The following is a 13,737-nucleotide window of genomic DNA, read 5'->3' on the forward strand; positions in this document are numbered from 1 at the left end:
CACTGTCAAGAGTTGGTTCCGTCATTGCGTGTCGTGAGCGTGTTCTTGTTCCTCCCTGCATGCGTGCTGCTCCTTCTGTCACTACACTTCATTAGATGGCTAATTCTAACTCGAGCACTTGCTGGGATCCAGGGGACACAAGAAGTTTTGCCACTGAGTGAAAATTGTACAAGCCTGAAAGGGGCTTACTGCTGAAGGTAGGAGGCAAAGCGTGCACCAGATGGGAGAGGTTGACTGGCCATTTGCCTTTAACAAAAAGAAAGGCATCCAGCCAGCATATATGAGTGGGATCCTATTAGGAAAGAAAAAATATCTCAGCAGATGCGATTAAATTAATGGTCTTGAAATCACCCCAACCTACCCAAGCCTGCCCTAGGTTCAGTGATGTGTCCCTGTTTGATAAGGTCAAGTGGAGGAAGATAAACACAGGGGAAGGGGGGAAGGCGATGTAAAGATAGAGCCATATATGTGAGGCTGCATCTACGGGCCAATCAGCGTGAAGGATAGGGGTAGCCATTTGGGAGCCAGGAGAGAGGACAAGGATTAACTCGCTCTCAGAACCCTAGAGGCACTTTGGGTTTGAGTTTGTGGCCTCCAGCACGGAGAGGAGATGTATTTCAGATGGATCTAACCGAACTGCGGGCATTTGTTACAGAGACCGCCCACTGCCCTACCCCAAAAGAAAACGCCAGGTGATAGAGACAAAACAATATTTCTGTTCAAAAACTGCCCTAGGTCAAGCGGAGTGTAACAACTTAACACGTGGCCCTGCCTCTTCCCTTGCACACACCGCCTTCCTAGCTGTCCGTCCTCACATAATGACGTGCACACACAGATGTTGGTAGAGCTCAGTAAACACCAGGTGACAGATTCGTATGATGACGAATCTGATGCCAATACAACCAGAACAAAGTGAAGACGGTTACAGACAGGTGTGCTCTTACTGATTCCGAAAACCGAGGGTGGGGAAATACCTGTGAGAAACAGGAGCGAAGGTCAAAGGCACACTGGCAAGCGCAGCCATGTATCAGCTGCTCTGTGGGGCTGGAGATGTGAGGACTTTGCCACTGCACGTGCCTCCTCTGATGTGTCCATCATGCGTGCAGCAGTCTTCACTGGCCTGTTTGCTTTCTGCTGCTGTAATAAGCAGTACGACCAAAACAACCTGGCTTATACTTCCAGGTCACTATATATCCTAGACGCACTTGCCCAGAGGTGGTGCCCACATGGTGGGCTGGGCCTTCCCACATCAGCTGTTAATCAGAAGTTAATCAACAGACATGCCTACAGGCCAATCTGACGGAGGCGTTTCCTCATTTGCGGCTCCCTCTTCCCAGGTGACTCTGCTTCGTGTCAGGCTGACACAGACTAACTAGAACTCAGGACAGAAGGGAATAGCAGATGTATTTAATCACTTAGGATTTAGCTTTGAAAAAGGAAAAAAAAATTGTTTACAAAGAAAATGCTCAAGCGAAATTAGGAAAATGCACAGTAGACAATCTAGCCTGGGACTTACAAAGAGGGGCAGATAAAATGAGTGGAAGTTTTCTACCTGTCTGATTTGAACCTCAAGAGCCTGAACCCCTTTCTACTGATTGATAAAGACCTCAAACTCATGGAATCTGTATGCTAGTACAGGGTTTACAGAACTAAAAAGCAGCAGACAGATCTGTCGTTGAAGCAGTCCTCAGGGCTGGTGAGATGGCTCAGTGAACAAACGTGCCTGCTGCCAAACTTGGTCACCCAAGTCTGAGCCCCAGGACTCACAAACATCTGAGGAGAGAAGCAACTGCAAAAGGCATCCTCAGACCTCCACATAAGCATTGTGCCTCACAGGCACGTGCTCTCTCTCCCTTTCTCTCTCTCTCTCTCTCTCTCTCTCTCTCTCTCTCTCTCTCTCTCTCTCTCTCTCTCTCTCTCTCTCTTCCCCTCTCTCTCCCCTCTCTCTCTGTCTCTATCTCTCTCTCTGTCTCTCTGTCTCTGTCTCTCTCTCTCCCTCTCTGTCTCCCTGTCTCTCTGTCTCTCTCCCTCTCTCTGTCTCTGTCTCTCTCTCCCTCTCTATCTCTCTCTCTCCCCTCTCCGTCTCTCTGTCTCTCTCTCTCTCTGTATCTCTCTCTCTCTCTCTTCCCCTCTCTCTCCCCCTCTCTCTCTGTCTCTATCTCTCTCTCTGTCTCTCTGTCTCTCTCTCTCTCTCCCTCTCTGTCTCCCTGTCTCTCTGTCTCTCTCCCTCTCTCTGTCTCTGTCTCTTCTCTCCCTCTCCATCTCTCTCTCTCCCCCTCTCCGTCTCTCTGTCTCTCTCTCTCTGTATCTCTTTCTGTCTCGCTTTCCCTCTCTCTGTCTGTCTCTCTCTGTCTCTCTCCCTCTCTCTGTCTCTGTCCCTCTCTCCCTCTCCATCTCTCTCTCTCCCCCTCTCCGTCTCTCTGTCTCTCTCTCTCTGTATCTCTTTCTGTCTCGCTTTCCCTCTCTCTGTCTGTCTCTCTCTGTCTCTCTCCCTCTCTGTCTATCTCTGTGTGTCTCTGTCTCTTTTTCCCTCTTTCTCTGTCTCTCTCTCTGTCTCTCTCTTTCCCTCTTTGTCTCTCTGTGTCTCTCTCTGTCTCTGTCTCTCTGTCTCTGTCTCTGTCTCTCTCTCTCTCTCTCACACACACACACACACACACTAAATTAAAACGTGAAAAGAGGTAAAGCAATGGCTGAGGGCTTACCTGCTCCTACACGATATCAGTAGTTTATGATGCCAAGCGTTGTTACACGCTGGGCATGCTATAGGCCCCTTTCAAAGGTTACTCCATTTACTACAACTAGTGTATTAATAAATCAATTTTACAGAGGGAAAAACTGAGATGCAGCGAAACGAAGCAAATTGTCTAAGACTGAATAAGCAGAGAGAGGTAAAGATATGAGACCCAAGCCCGGTAGCCTACGTCCCGAGATCCTGCTCTCAACTACTGTATCTTATTTTACTGACATGAATAATTCACAAGAGCAAATATTATTTTGTGGAATGAATTAATGAAAAGCATGAATTCATCAATTACTTCAGTGTTGCACCATTTTTAAGTGGGGAAAATAATATTTTTTAAACGTTCAGTATACAACATATATAAATGCACCTAGGATAGATTGAAAAATAACAAAGAATCTAAAAAAAATGCTGAATTTTAAAAATTAAATTGTTATCTTTTAAGTGTTAGATTAAAAAATTTATCCAATAAAATGTACAAAGATTCTACTGAAAGAATATAGAAAGTCCATAATTGACTGACTATAATACACACACACACACACAAACATGCACACACACAAACACACACACACACATACAAACACACACACACACATACAAACACACGTGTACATGATTTTCACTAAACAAAACTGTTTCCCTCTTTCCAGAGCACACATAGAGATATATTTATTTCATGACCCAATTTTTATCCAGGAAGAGGCGTGACATCTCTGACCAATGGATTCTAGAGGAATGTGGAAAATTTCATTTCTTGCTGAGTTCCCTAGTCCCTCTATTTTGGCTCTAATTCACCAATGTCCTGTTAAGATTCACTTCAGCTTGACACAGGCCATAGTTACCTAAAGAGTGCCCAGCTCAGATTGGCCTGTGGGTATCGATGGGGGAGTGTCATAATTGTTAAGTGATGTGGAAGGGTTTATCCCACTGTGGGCAGCACCATTCCCTAGGCATCGGCCTCTGGGCTGTGCATGAAGCTGGGAACCAGCTAGCAGCTTTCCTCTATTGTTTGTGTTTCAGGCTCCTGCCTTGAGTTTCTGCCTTGACTTCCTTCTATGGTGGACTGTGGCCCAGCAGTGTTAATGGGATAAACCCTTTCCTCTCAAAGATAGCTGAGATAACTGAAGTCCCCAAACAGTGAGGCAGGCAGGATGGAGCTGAAGGCCATAGTGTTGCCGCTGAGGACAGCATCTGTACGGTACAGGTGCTCCCTACAACAGCCTTATTGATGTATGTAAAAAAACAAATTTGGAAAAGTAGAGAAGAAAGCAGATGCTAAGAAACTGAGACACGAATTAGACCTATTAAGAAGGCATGGGGGTGTGATCAGAAGTTCAGGATCCAATTAGATGTAGCGTCTCTGTCAGTTTGTTACACCACATTTAGAAAGATATAGAAAAGGACCAGAGCATGTAAAAATTTAAAACAAAACTTCAAACTGACTCTAATCCTTTATCTGGAAGCTATACACCCTCCTCTAAAGAAGCAGAGCATCACTCACTGTATCTAACATTTATTAAACACAGTGTCTGGCATTCAGTTTAGAACTGCCGGCCATCTCAAGAGAAAGAATAAAAAGGCAATTAAGAAAAACAGACCTGAGGTGATCCAGAGCGATGAGGTGCAGGCCTGAAATAACTCTGCTAATAAGCTCAAGAAAATAGAGACAAGGGAATCTCACCAGGAAACTCAAGCCGCTGAAAATATGAGCAGGAAGTTTAGAATTAAAAGTAACTCCTGAAAATAAGACTATGAAAGCTGATATCATAACAGATTAGAGACAGTTGAAGGAAGGGCTAGCATCATGAAATTCAGTCAGAAAAAAATATTCAGACTGGAGCATAAAGAAGATGGACATGAGATACAGAAAGGCACATAAAGGATTTAAGAGGAATAGATAGAAATAGGAAATGCAGTGAATCTCAGAAAAACATGGCCGCTGCTTCAGAAGAGGAAATTAATTCTCTGAGGCCAATTAAAAATGCCAGCTTCATTACTTATTATATGTATTATTATAAGCTTATGATTGTCAAAGGAGACGCAGCTACTCTGACAGAGACCACTTAACAGAAGCACCCAGAGCAAGAAACAAAGATGCCAGTGTCATGGAAGAAATAAGGATCTGAAATTCTACACAAGTGGAAATATTCTGAACTGAAATACACTTCACAGTGCACAGCTGAAGGATTCCTCATTAGTAAACTTTGAATAAAATAAGCATTAAAAGGCAAAAGGACCCAGAAAGCATCCAATATCCCCAAAGATTGAAGCAAACATAAAGACCTTCAGTTACAGGTTGGAAGACTGACTAGCAGAGACACGACACCTCGCTCGGTGAGACACAAGGACTGTACGTGACATCCTGTCACAGACTTACAACTATGGACATTGGCCACAAGGGAAGATAGAATTCTCAGCAAAGTTCTCACAGGAATCCTGAGGAGACTGGCCTTGACATCAGAGCTCACAAGGAAGTGCACCTTGCTACCTAACTCTTACCACAAACTGTTCAAGACAGATTAGTTACCTAAATGGAAAGAAGATAGTAAGAGTGTCCATCAAGATCCATCAGGTTTGGGATGTAAAGTAACCTACATATTTCTAGAAGCATACATCAGTAAGCTCCATTGTCTGCAGAAATTCTTTTACAAGGTCCAATAAAGCAAAGCATAGCACTTTGTTCCATGAATCTTGTTTTTGGACACATAAATAGGATAAAAAAGCACATGTCATTCATGCAAAGCACGCAAAAGAAAGTCCACAGCTGTTTGAGTTCCAAAGGAGAAGAAAAGTTCATCAATGGAGCATTAGAAAAACAAGTTGTAATACAGCGGTATATTGTAAAGAAATTAAAGGCAAATGTAAAATGAACGAACCTCATATGCATCATATTTAAGCAAAGAAGTTAGACATGAAGCACTCTGTGGCTCCAGTTACAGAACATTCTGGAAAAGGCACCTGTCCATGATAACCAATGAATTGGAAAATCAGGAGCAAGATCAGAGGCAACCACGGGGCACTGGGGCTGCTGAGAAGGGACCTTTGTGCAGGTCTCCATCTTAGTGATGATTGGATGAACATACAAATGTTTAAACATTTATCAAACTGTCTACTTAAAAGGAGTGTTTACATACATATGCATGAACACATTTGTATATAATGGAACAATACAAGTAGGTATATGCATAACAAACATACATGCATATGCCCATAGAATACACATGTGCATGTATATATGATACACACATACAAATATATAGTAAGCAAATGCGTGTAGGCACATAATGCATATTTATTTATAACAAACATATCCATTTATGTAGATAATGTGCACATGCACGTATGTATTGCATACATGCATGCATATGTATAATTCACACATGTATGTGTAAGATAATATGCATGTGTATGCATAAATATCTATATGTAACATGAATGTATACATAAAACAATGTGTTTAATGTACACATGTGCATATATGTTTACATATGTGTAATATATGCATGGACATATGTCGAGGAATGATACACACGCATGTGTACATATAATACACATACATATATATTGTAACAACAAACATGAAGAAAAGGAAGCAAAATGAAATGTATTTGAGGGCATAAGTTAATAAAATCTCCAGTAATAACAAAGCAATAAACCTACCAGGAGAGTGAAAATGGCATCTCGTCAAAGGTAGATAATCTGAGTATAAGAAGAATAGCAACTGAAGCATAAATACATATATAAGGTCTTAAAGCAATTTAAAGAAATAAAATGAAACTATGATCAAATTTGATACAGAAAATAGAGCTGAAAATTACGTTTTGTAAAAAAATACAGCTTCCCCAAAGGAGAGACTTGTTTCAACTTTAGAAGAAATGAAATATCTAAACAGACTCATGTCTGTTGAAGTCAGTCAACGAGTAACTGAAAACATCTGACAAAATGATAGTACTAGGCTCAATCAATTCTCCAAAATATTTGAATAAATAGCACACCAACATTAACTTAAAAATTGTACATATAACAGGTAACAAGAGGACGTGTCCATTTCTGTTATGAAGACAGAGTGACCCCAGAAGGGCGCAAAGCAGCAGGACTCGGCAGCCCTTCTCTCATGAGCAGAATGAAAAGACCACAGGAAAAAAACTCCCATCAGCTCACGGAACATTGCAGAAGAGAAGATGAAGACTGTAGTGGACAGGGGACCAGGGCCCTTGCTGGGAGACTGTGTCTCCTAGGAGCATCAGAAGCTACCCCACGGAGTCTCACCAATGTGACCTGAACAAGGGTGACACCAATATACAAACCGTGTTGGGGGAAGTGCATGCGACCTAACCCTACACAAGCTACAGGCACCTAAGGAGTGCTGAGAGCCGGAGAAACCTTCTTCCCTGGGAAGAGCCCCCTGATTGGTTACCCAATGCCAAGTGGGCAGAGCTAAAAACATACACACAAGTAACATTATACCCACTGAGCAGGTCTTACTTACGTAGTTAGATAGAACAGCAATTAGAGAAAAAGAGGCTTTGAGTTTGAGAAAGAACAAGGAGAGGGGGATATGGGGAGATTTTGGAGGGAGGAAAGAGGTGAGAGATAATGTAATTACACTAAAATCTCAAAAAAAATTTTTAATATTCACTATCCAACTAATCATCTGGTCACAGTGGCATGACACTGGAAATGAGAGTCTCCTCAATATTTGATAGATATTAATATTTTATATAATTCAGTACACAACAGTAAACAAGGAAGATTCAGCATGAGTTTCTAAGTAGATGTGGAAGAAGTTTCTGACTTCTTTCAACACTGATTTACATTTTTAAAGAATCAATTATTTTTAAATTATGTATGTGTATGTTCACATGCATGTGAGTACAGTCCCCAGGGAGGCCAGAAGAGGGTGTCAGATCCCCTGGGACGGGAGTTACAGGTGTCAATGAACTGCCAGATGTGGGTTCTGGGAAATAAAGCACCATGCAGGAGCGGCCAGAACCGAGCCCTCTCTCCAGCCCTTGACTTAACTTGTCTAAAGAAAAACAAAATAGAGACAGAAACTTGCTTCTTATATTAGGAGTTTCTAGCTAATAATGAAAATTGTTACTATACAACAAACAGCGTAAACTAGGGGTAAATTAATTAAAGGTCAAGTTAAGGATAGCACAAGAATTTCTTTATTCAAGAGCATATTGAAAGTCCTCGCTGATGGAATAAGAAAGAGAGAGAAATAAAAGTGGTGAGAACTGAAAAAAAAAAAAAAAAAAACAACAATCAAAGTGAAACAACATAATTATATCCAATTAAATTTTACAGATGAGGGGCCAGCAAGACGGCGCAGCAGGGCAAACTGCTGGCAAGTCAGCCTTCACGACCTGAGTTCCATCTCCAGGACTCACAGGATGGCAGAGGAGAGCAAACTCCTGCCAGCTGTCCTCCGTCCTCCACATGTGTGCTATGGCGTGTGTGGCATCCCTTGCTCTCATAACGAAATATTGTTTTTAACTACAGATCAACTACTAGAATTAATAAGTGAGTTCAACAAACTCTTCGCATGCGAGGCTGATGAAGTCCGAAAATGAATTCGACTTAGAAGCAGCAGAGAGTGCGTTGGCTGTGTATGCGCGTTTGTAAATCTTTGACTCCGTTCTGAAGGAAGGCAGTCACAGGGAGACAAGTGCCCTGAAAAACAACAACACCTGGAAAAGAACATGGAAGAACAAACTATGGCCCATGAGTTCGAACAGCATGGTCCAAACAGGCTGCTCTGAACAGGTGAGGTTGATTGGAGGTGGGCACGGTCACGTGATGTGGTGGTAGTTGAGCTTGCTTTACCCAAAGGCTCATTGGAGGCCACAGGCAGAGTTTGGAGGAAGAGCCTGCATGGATTTATACACTAACTATGGTCTGGGTAGGTTTTTAAAAAAATATATATTTATTTATTATTATGCATACAGTGCTGAAAAGGGCATCAGATCGCATTATAGATGGTTGTGAGCCACCATGTGGTTGCTGGAATTGAACTCATAACCTCTGGAAGAGCAGTCAGTGCTCTTAACCACTGAGCCATCTCTCCAGCCCCCTGGGTAGGTTTTTTGCATGGATTTATACACTAACTATGATCTCGGTAGGTTTGGGAGGAAGAGTCCCTCCCACCCCCCACCCCCCACCCCCGCCCCATATGGATTTATACACTAACTACCAAAAGGCCTAAAGGTCAATGGACACGTGGCTCACAGAGGAAGCCGGGATGAAGAAGGAGATTGTTGGCAGAAGGTGGGAAAAGATGGTTGAGGCACAAGTTCGGATCACACTACCTCTGTTTATACAGAAACAGGGTTTTCAAAGGAAGCGCCCTGTAGAGCTAGTGCTGCAGACTGAAGCCTGTCTCCTTCAGGCTGGCAGTGCAAGGAGGACTTGCTTTTGGTACTACAGGAAGTCAAGCGTTTCTTCAGTCAGAAGAAGACCGGCAGCAGAGAATGAACGCGGCTCAGTCTAAAGGGTCCTGCTGTCTTCCACGAGCCAGTGCGAATGACAAGGCCACGGGACACTAGTGATGGGAACAGCAGTCAGTTGTCTTCCTGGTCTATCTTCAGAAGCCAGGGCTAAGAAAGGGGGAGGGGCTTGTGTGCGCATGCGCCTCTGGGTTCATGCCTGTAGAGGACAGAAATCAACCACAGGCGCTATTCCTAGGGGGTCACCCACCTTTCCTTTCTTTGAGACAGAATCTGTCATTTTTACCCGATTAGCCTAGGCTGTCTAGTCAGCATAGCTCTGGGATTAGGAGCATTACAAGCACTCACATTAACCCCTCCCCCCCCTTTTTTTTTCTTCTAATGTGGGTTCTGTGGCCAAACCTGAGCCTCCGTGCTTTCACAGGAAGCACACTGGCAACCGAATCATCTCTCTAGCTTTAAGCAAGGGTTTCAAACGCAAGAATTAATGTAGGAAACGCAGGGCGCATCACTGGGAAAGTGGGTCGTGGTTATTAAGCTGATTCACTTGCACGTAAATGCGGTTTAACCCTGAGTGGAGAGACCCTGGGAAGGTGGGTAAACTACAAGTTATGCTGCCTGAAACCTCAAGGTCCAGGGTGCTTATATACAGGTGTGTTGCTGAGGACCTGCAAAGGGGCTATTTTGAGAGTAAGGACAGTCTCCTGGAGAGAGAAAAGTCTTCATGGCGGTCTGAAAGAAGTCAGTGGGGGGGGGGGGGGCTCTGACATCCTCAGCCTCAAAGCATCTGAGGCAGCCCAGGGGTACTGAGGCTTAGCACCCCTTCTCCTGTGTCCAGAGCAAGGCAGTCTCTCTCCCTCTGGACAACACTTCCTCTGCAGAGAAAAAGATCGCAGCAAACTGCACAAGGGAGGGGCTGCTGCCTCCATCCATTTCTCTCAGGCACTCCTCATTGATTTCCCCGTTACATTATTGTTATAAATTAATAAAGCAAGGCCCACATTCACTTACTTTAAAGGTTTCTCAGCCACTGATTTCCTATTATCCTTCCTGCTACTCAACTTGCTGACGCCTTCAGATAAACGGCCTGCAGTGCAAATGCACGCCAGCCTCTTGGATTCCTATTAAGTGTATAAAAGGTGTGCGATTTGTCTCAACAATGCCATATTCAAACCTCCACCAATTAAGGTTCTAGTGCAGACTCAAATAGGAAAGACATTCCCAATTTCTACTTAAGAGTCTTGCTGCCTAATGAGGGGCTCACGCTTTCAAATTCTAGTGCCATTTGCTTATTTTTCCCTTAATTTCTAAAAAATGTATAAAAGCATTTGTTTTTATAGATATGTAGAAATATGTTGTCTTATTACCCCGCATTATTATTTTTAGTGTGTATGTATATATAATTTTTGTGTGTTTGAGTGCATGCCATACATGTGCAGGTGCCCAAGGCAGCAGAAGAGGGCAGCAAAGCCCTAGAGCTGGAATTAGTTACAGGTGGCCGTGAGCCATCTGACAAGGTGCTGGGAACTAAACTCTGGTCTTCTGGAAGCGCTGCAAACGCTCTTAGATGCTGAAACATCTCTTCAAGACACACACACACACACACACACATCACCTGATACCATGCCAGGCACATAGTAGGGACTTTGCAAATGCTTCCTGAATGACTGACTTAGCCAACATTGCTATGACTGTCTCCAACAACCAGCCAGAAGACGGCTCCACTCTCACAATAACACCTCGTTTATTTATCTGGCTGCTATTGTCGTCATATGTTTTTGGTGAGCCTGCTAAAATGAAAATTATAGGCTTATATTTGTGCCATTTCTTAGGGCTAATTGGTAGTTCTTTGTTTTCATGGCCCTTTGATACATTAATAAATTTCAATACACATAGAGGCCTTTAATTCTTGCATTTATCCACTCAAAATATTTATTAAGTTTTCTAACTGTAGGCTAGGACACATGAACAATTTCACAATGCTTACTTATAAAGATTAAAGTCACCTCGGCCCTCTGCAATAGCCTCGTACACAGAAACTAGCTCTGTGTGTGTGTGTGTGTGTGTGTGTGTGTGTGTGTGTGTGTGTGTTTGCATGTACACTTGTCCACATATACACATGTATGTACACATGAAGACTGGAAGACAACACTTGGTATCATTCCTCAAATGCCATCTGCCGTGGCTTTTGAGATGAGGTCTCTCACTGGCCTGAAACTCACCAAGAAGTCTGGGCTGCCTGGCCAGTGAACCCTCAGGGTCCACCTGCCTGTACCTCCACAGTAATGAGATCAGCATCACTAATTATTATGCCCTGATTATTTTTTTTTTTTGAGACAGGATCTCTCTGTGTAGCCCTTGGCTGTCCTGGACTCACTTTGTTGACCAGGCTGGCCTCAAACTCACATCGATCCGCCTGCCTCTGCCTCCCGAGTGCTGGGATTATTAAAGGCGTGTGCCACCACACCCGGTGCCCTGCTTCTTTTTCAAATGTGGTTTCTGGGCCTTGAACTCACATCTCCATGCTTGCTAGGCAAGCACTTTCCTGGCTGAGTTCTCTCTCCAGCCATGACAAACCGGCTCATAGCACTGCCTCAGTGCAGCCCACACAGAACAGGAAGCTCCCAGGGGAGCTGGGAAGTTTCACCTCTCATGAGACTTTGAGGAGAGTTTTTCTGGCCAAATTAACTCCTGCCTAATGAGAGGCATGGAAGATTCTGGATAAAAACAGAAACGTGCAAGTTTGGGAAGCAAATGCTAGTTATTTGTCTTTCAAGACCTTATTTTAGAGCCCGTGTATGAGGGGTTTGAGTAAAGGAATCAACAGAAAAAGGAATCTCTCTCTCTCTCTCTCTCCTCTCTCCTCTCCTCTCTCCTCTCTCTCTCTCTCTCTCTCTCTCTGTCTCTCTCTCTCACACACACACAGACACACACACACAGACACACACACGCATATACACACACAGACACACACACGCATATACACACAGATACACACACACATACACACACAGACACACACCCAGACACACACACACACACACACACACACACACACACACACACACACACACACACACTGGATAGGTTCTCTTATTTAAATGGCACATCTGATAGTCCAGCGACATCAAACAAGACACTATGACCAGCTATTGATTAATCTAGAGAAGGGACAAGAGGGACACTGGAGGACGCACGCAACTGTCTTAAATGATGGACGAATCCCAAACTTGTCGGGGAGGCTGGCCATCTAGAGATTCAGTTGCAAGCTGGTGCTGCAGTCCTTAATTGCAACCACAGCCCAACATTCAAAAACGCAGGCGGTGTTTCAGAGGAACAGCCCAGAGACAGACATCCTGGAACCGCCTGTCTTTCCGCTAGTGGCCTCTACCTAGTTGGATGAGGTCCAGACCCAGAATGTTAAGTAATGGACTTTACTTAACATCTACTGACTTAAATGTCAATTACACCTACAGAGTATCTTCAGGGGGCAGGGACATCTGACTAATTGCCTGGGCATCTTAGCCTGGCCAGGTTGTCCCACAGAATCGGCCATTAAAGTCACCCTGTCTCAGAAGGAAAGACTCCCAAAGTGTCACAAACATCTAGGTTACTCAACATCACAGGCCTGGAGTTTTTCAGAAATGAAAATTCTTTTGTTTGCTTGCTTATTTGGTTTGGGTTTGTTGTAGTCGATTGTGTGTGTTTTTCAAATGTAGTTTCCTATGGCCCAGGCTGGTGCGATTCTTGACTCCTATGTGGTCTGGGATGATTCCCAATCTCTGACCCTCCATTCTCCTCCTCCTAAGTGCTGAGGCAACTGGCATGCATCTCCATGCTAAGTGTGAGTGTGTGTGTGTGTGTGTGTGTGTGTGTGTGTGTGTGTGTGTGTGTGTATGCAGAGGCTGGAGGCTGGCATCAGGTGTCTTTCTTAGCTGCCAAAGATCTTATTTCTGAGATAACATCTCTTACTGAACCTAGAGCTCAGCAGTTTGGTTAGCCTGGCCACCAGCGAGCACAAGGATCCCCATACTGCACCAGCTTTCTGTGCAGGTGCTGGGCTTAAGAACCCAGATAGCCTAGCTGTGTGGAAGGCAACCCCGCTGACTGAGCCATCTCCCCAGCTTCCTTTTCTTTTTCTTTTGATACAGGGAGGGTCTCACAATATAGTCCAGGCTGTCTGGGGATTCACAATCCTCCTGCCTCAGCCGTTAGAATGCTAGTGTGTTCGTATTATAGGCTACACCACTCTACCAGGCTCTGAAATGCAATTCTGTGAACTCCTCGCTGACCTGAGTCACCCTGAGTGTAGGATCTGACAATGTTCCTTCCTCTGTCTCTTCAGCTCTCTCTTAAACCTCTTCAGTCTCTTCCTTCCTCCTTCCTTCCTTCCTTCCTTCCTTCTTTTTGTTGGTTGTTGCCACTGTAGTTGTTGCTGTTGTAGGGACCGGGTTTCACTCTATAGCCCAGGCTGCCCCTGGATTTACAGCACCCCTTCTTTCTCGGCCTCACAAGTGCTGGGGTGACAAGCCCCAGCCACCCACC

This window comes from Acomys russatus, chromosome 32 (genome assembly GCF_903995435.1).
Source record: "Acomys russatus chromosome 32, mAcoRus1.1, whole genome shotgun sequence".
NCBI lineage: Eukaryota > Metazoa > Chordata > Mammalia > Rodentia > Muridae > Acomys > Acomys russatus.